The sequence below is a fragment of the Lagopus leucura genome, unplaced genomic scaffold, assembly GCF_019238085.1.
Source record: "Lagopus leucura isolate 7727_CA_CO unplaced genomic scaffold, USGS_WTPT01 Super-Scaffold_100001, whole genome shotgun sequence".
Lineage (NCBI taxonomy): Eukaryota > Metazoa > Chordata > Aves > Galliformes > Phasianidae > Lagopus > Lagopus leucura.
The window spans coordinates 90,259,573-90,265,931 of NW_024962262.1; positions in this window are offsets into that span (position 1 = coordinate 90,259,573).

Genomic DNA, 6,359 nt, shown 5'->3' on the forward strand with positions numbered 1-6,359 from the left:
CTTCCAGTCACACAGCTGAACTGCCTTCACCTGTGCTCCCAGGCTGACCCAGTCCTTTCTCCAGGTGCTCAATCAGGACATGACTCAACAGTTCCCATACACACAAAAGCCACTCTCAATGGCTTCCTGCTGTTAGACTGGAGCACTTACTTTCCCCCAGCAGATCTCTGTCCCAGCCTTGTCCAAAATAACTCATTTCTCAATTTGATCAGTTAGAAACAGCATCCCTTGTCACCACCTGTGTCTGCTGTTTGCTGCTTCTGTTGCTTTCACACCTCGCCAAGCTCGCACCTCTGTTGCTTTCACACCTCTGTTGAAAGGTCATTCACACCAATTTACATATTTCTGTTAGAAGAATCTAGAAGGCTTCCTATTTTAAAACATCACTGTTTGTGGGAAAAACACTGATCCTGGCACAGTTTCACCCCTCTGTCAAAATACCTTTGCGAAGCTGCCTTCATCAGACCATCAGGGTGGTTGTCAGCCCAGCTAAAATTGAGCCCCATCCTTTTTTAAGACACTGATAAACATGGTCAGACAATGGTTCCTGCAGCAGGATGCAACTATTAAAATAGCTCCACCACCATGCTGGAGTCCATGCTTTTCCATTAAGAGATCAAAGCCTGGGCTCTGCCACCAGCTTTCTTCAACATTTTCTTCCATCTCCAATGGGAAGGGGTTGAATGACTCAGATTTCCTTCCATCATAGAATCACCAAGATTGGGAAAGATCTCTGAGATCATCTAGTCCAACCATCCACCTACCACTACTATTTCCCCACTAACCCATGTCCCTTAGTACCACATCTAAACATTTCTTGAACACCTCCAGGGACAGTGACTCCACCACCTCCCTGTACAGCTTGTGCCAGCCTGGCCACTCTTTTGGAGAAGAAATTTTTCCAAACATCCAACCTGAACCTCCCCTGGCACCACTTGAGGACATTCCTTGTCCTTTTATTTATTTATTTTGTGTGTGCGTGTGTGTGTGGCGGGGGGTTGTGAATGAGTGATTTCCAAATCAAGCTTGGGCTCCAGCAACTATTCTGCTGCCTATTGCTTGAACCTGATGTCCCTGTATTCTTCACACAGTTTCTTCTTTTCCCCAGAGAGGTGGTTGAGTCACCATCCCTGGATGTGTTTAAAAACTGCTTGGATTTGGTGCTCGGGGACATGATTTAGTGGAGGGTTGTTAAGAGTAAGGGTAGTATGGTTAGGTTGTGGTTGGACTCAATTATCTTTAAGGTCTTTTCCAACCTGAGCGATTCTATGATTCTATGATCCTTATGAGGATCTTCTGTATGTGGATCTTCTGTACTTACTACCTTCAGAACTGAGGGGATTTCAGAAGGGACTTCAGAGAACTGTGGACTGTACAGCTTAAAACAAGTTTATCCAGAAGTGCTTTGTGCCAACAAAGCAGCAGAAGTAGGGAAGTCCCAAGGACATCTTTCTGCCCTTCAAGAAGATAAGGGGGACATTCAAGGGACTTGAATATTTTTCGTTAGGTCATCAATTAGATCATCCATCAACTCATATCTTCTGAGGTGGAACAATTTTCTATTTGTCTACATTTTTCTGTTGCCTCAATGGGCTGGCGGAACAAAAAGAAGAAAAAAGAAAATGATGAAAGGGTCTGGAAAGTAAAAGAGCTGCTTCTCTCAAAACCCAGAGCTGAGCAAGGAGAAGGTAATTCTGAAGTAGTAGGTAAAAAGCAAAGGTAACCTCAGGGCAGACGGAGGCAAATGGGAAGTACTCCAAGCAGTCCAGCAACTTCAGAAAATAGAAACTTTTCATATTCATCATGGAACAAGAAGACACAAAAGTCTCTTTCAGCTCTGTTCTGTGCTGTCATTTCAACTGTTCCTTTTTGCATCCCAGCTCAGTTTGGCAATCTCTGTTGCCTTTCCCAAAGCAGGTGGTAGCTGAGCCAATACCAGTGCTTCAATGCGATAAAGCCTTAGAAGTTAATGAGAACAAAAGTGGTGAAGTAACTTGTCCTAAAATTTGGAGTTATTTGTGCTGCTCCTTTTATTTTTTTCACCTGCATTGCTACCTGTATGCTGGTGAAAGAGATCTGATCTCTCCTGTCATGAATAAGTTCAACTTAAAGACAACTTTAGTCTCTCCTTTGCCTTCTCAGTGGAAGCTCTGCTGCGAATGCCTTTCTTGGTTCTTCCCTTGATTTCTAGGCTAATGACCTCCTCTAAGAGGAACGTTTGTGCCAAAAAATGCAAAACTTTTTCAGGTTTGAGAAAGAAATATACAGTACAGCTGATTCATGCTGCTGTCATTTTCAGGAAGAGAAAATAGAGGGTTAGACTAAGGCTACTGGTAGTAATAGAGATTTCAGCTGTGGGAAAAGTACTGAATTTTACCGGCCATATCAGCTGCTGGAGGTCACATCAAGATTATTGGGCTGCTGATTAGCATTCCTCTGGCTCTGATTCTGTGAATTCACATATCCCTCCTTCAACATCAAATTCAAGTTAGACTACCAAAACTCACAAATACTTGGATACCTTTATATGGAGGTCCAGCCTGTTTCAGAGCATTTATTACCTGTTATCAGAGAATGATAAAGGTTAGAAAAGACTGCTAACATCCAGTCTAACCACCAACCATTGCCATGCTCACTAACCATGTCCCTCAGCAGCACATCCACATGGTTCTTGAACACCTCCAAGGACGGTGACTCCACCACCTCCCTGAGCAGCCTGTGCATCACTCTTTTGGAGTATTTTGCAATATCCAACCTGTACCCCCCCTCCCGTGCAACTTAAGGCCATTACCTCTTGTCCTGTTGTTACCTGAGAGAAGAGACTGACATGCCCCTCTCCACAATCTTTTTTCAGGTTAATTGTAGGGAGTGATGGAGCCTCCCCTGAGTCTCCTCTTCTCCAGACTGAATAATCATCCTGTAAGATTTGTGCTCCATACCCTTCACTAGTTTCTTTGCCTTTCTTTGGACATGCTCCAGGTTCTCAGTGTCCTTCTCATAGTGTAAAATGGACATGTTTAATCTTTGCTGTAAAAGGATGTTTTGCATTAGGTGGACTTCATAGAAGTGGGAGCCGTTGTACACCATTCATCTTTGATACATCTAAGATATCAGTATCTAATCAGGCATACTCTTCCCGTCCCTTATTTCCCAGTACAACACAATGGTCTTTTTTGCTTCAATGATTTCTCATATCTCTCTCACTATCTTCATATAGGGGCTTTTTAAAAACCTGTCAGACAAAGGCTGAGGACACGACTTGCTCCACAGACCTGTTCAGAAGCACATCGCATATTACAGAGACAAACAAATGTTGCACCCAGACAGTGTTAATTCCGTCTTCCTAGGGACAGGTAACTGGAAGAAGATCAGGGTAATCACTGGGGAGAAAGACATCTCAAAAGAAAGGTGAGAGTGCTACTACAAATTTTTAAGATTTCTGCCCTCCCACAGAACCTCCTGCAACTCCTGAGAAGGGTACACTGAAAGTAAAGATAACTTGAGCATTTTATCTGCGTCTTGTTAGTGGGGCTGGGTTTGGTCTCAGCTTCTTGGCAATGTTTTTCCTCCTGAAGGGACTTCCTTTTGCGATTACTAAGACCAAAAGGAACAATTAATGCCATTTCAGCAGAAAGAATCAAAAGAGTGCTTTTAAACTTCTACCTGATCACTAGTGGAAGAAAATAAACAAGCAAACAAAAAAAGGCAAACATGTTAATCTTACTTGCAGATGTCCAGTACTGAAGTGTTTTTAAAAAAGCCTGTATGTGAGACTTCCTAGAAAAGCTGAAACTATTCCTGTCCACCTGTTTTCTGAGTCCTTGATGTGCACTTCATCATATTTTCAGTTCTTCCTTCTCAATCACCAGAGCTACCTTTTTACTCTTAGGAAAATTACACTTCTGCACTGAGGATAAATCCTGTACTACCTTCCAGCAGTGTATAGGGATAACCTTACAAGTCCAGCTGGACACTGTGTCAATGGTTTACGGGCCAGTTCGACCTGTTTCCATGAGTAACGGAGTGGGGGACCACTGACCCATACCTGGGAAGAGGGAGAAGAGGAAAAAGGGGAAATGGGTAGGGTGATGGGCCTGAAAACAAAACAGCAACTAGAAGATAAGGGAGAAAAACTAATTTACCAAATATGATATCGGAATACAAGATTGGAATTGAGGCAAATAAATCGAATAGAATGAAAGTGTCCAAAACCGAAGGCCTTACTCTGAAGCTGTAGGTGAGATGGCTAGGAAGCACACACTGCAGAGAGGAGCTGCAAAAGAAAGAGCAGTCTTGTGACTTGTAAGCAGTTTTATCTTTCCCTCTGAATGGAAAATGGATATGGAATAGTGAAAGTCTTGTAGGATACGTAGTTCTCTTCTGAGAACCAGGTACCATGAGCTATCCATGGTCCACAGAACTGGAGCATTAACTCTCTAACTCCCAGTGCTTTACATGATGTTATGATGTGGAATACCAATAACAAAAGTCATAAAACCATGACACACTGCCACTCACTGCTGCACAGCCCAGAGCCTGCACTTTTCTCTAGAATTTCTTTCAGTCATCACAGTTTCAGAACAGACTTGGGAGCACGTCCCTATTCCTTTGGGAATGCAAGATTCATTGCATGTTCTCCAGGGCTGCATGGCAGGACTGAAATCAAGTTCCCTATTGGTCACTTTGCCTTTCAATGACCCTAGTCAGTGCTCTCTGCTGGACAGCCTCTGTAAGGTCATTTCATTGTGTGACACTGTGGCTGAACTTCCTTACTTTACTATCTTCAATGACCCTGAGGGAGGTTATCTGCTGCTGGAGAGAGAACTGCGGATATCTAGCCAGCCAGTCCTGCTGGGTACGCATGCATGACATGATGCTGTGGGAAATCCTCTTCTTCCAGAAGAACAAGAAGCACAAGGACAAGTGTGTGAAGGCAGGCCTAAAGGAAAAACCTGGAAGGCAGCAATGCAGCACATAGATTTGAGTCTGTGGCCCTGGATATCACTGGCCTGGGGGAGGATTAGCTATCTTCTTTGTATCTTGGATGTTAAGGATATCCAAGCTTTCACATTCACATTGGATATCAGGAAAATGTTCCTCACTGTAAGGGTCAGTGAGTCCTGGAACTGGCTCCTTAGTGCAGTAGTCATGGCACCTAACTCGACAAACTTCAAGAAGTGTTTGGACAGTGCTCTCAGCCACACAGTCTGATTTTTGGGGGGTCCTCCACGGAGCCAGGAGTTGGAATCTATGTTCCTTATGAGTCCCTTATAACATGGGAGATTCTATGATTCCATTTACAAGTCAGAACAGAAAATAAAAACAAGCACATCGAATTAAGAAGACACTCACAGGAGGCCTTTCCACCTTCGTTCCGTTGCACCTCCAATTCCTTGTCTCTTCCACTAGAGGGTACTCTGCCACTGGAAAAGAATGCACTCTGCCCTGCAACTGCATAAGCTGTCAGAAGTCTTCCTAGAGACACTGGTAAAGTTTCACGTAATAAAATAGAGAACTGTGGAGGACGCTTCCCATCCTAAGCTCTTAAACATGTAACTCTTTTCCAAATGTCTGTCTTGGTAACATCCCACAGGCCTTGATGCGCCTGCAGCACAGATCCTCCTGCCTGATCATTTGTGGAACAATAAAAGGAGAACTTGCAGTTCTAAAGAACAATATGGTAAATTCAGTCTTCCACATCCATGACCTCTCCTCTCACAGCCTTACTAGAAAGTGAGAACAGAGTGAAGAGTTCAAATAGAGAGGGAATACCCATAGTGCCAAAAATGTCATCACAGGGTGTCAGCCTAAAGGAAATCTGGGATGTCACCTTGCACAGGACCACGCACAAAGCAGGACTAGGGAGATCAGGTTGCTCCAAGCCCTGTCCAGGTGAATTTTGGCTGTGTCCAAGGCTGGGGCCTCCTCAGCCTCTCCGGGCTCTTGTTCCAATGTCTGTCCAATAAGAAAAGAACATTTATCACACTGAATAGGAACTTCTTGTTCCCATTGCTCCTACCCTTACTGCCAGGTGCCTCTGACAGGAGGACAATGCCATTTTCTCCACAGATGTGGGATTCAACCAGCCCACCCGTGACTCCCAAGCCACGTGTCATCTACTCACAAGCCGGTCCACCTCCATGCTTGCTGGCTCTCGAACAGCACACCCGCACTCACCCCAGACACCACACACAGATGCTGACCCTGGTCAATCTGGTTTGGCTCATGTAGGTGTCTCTAGTCCCTGACACCATGGTCTCAGCCCAGCTGCTGGCACTAGGGCCCCATACACACAAGCGTATCAAATAAAGACTAGGAAATGGAAAGTCATTTAATAAAAAAAAACATACAGTGTCTCG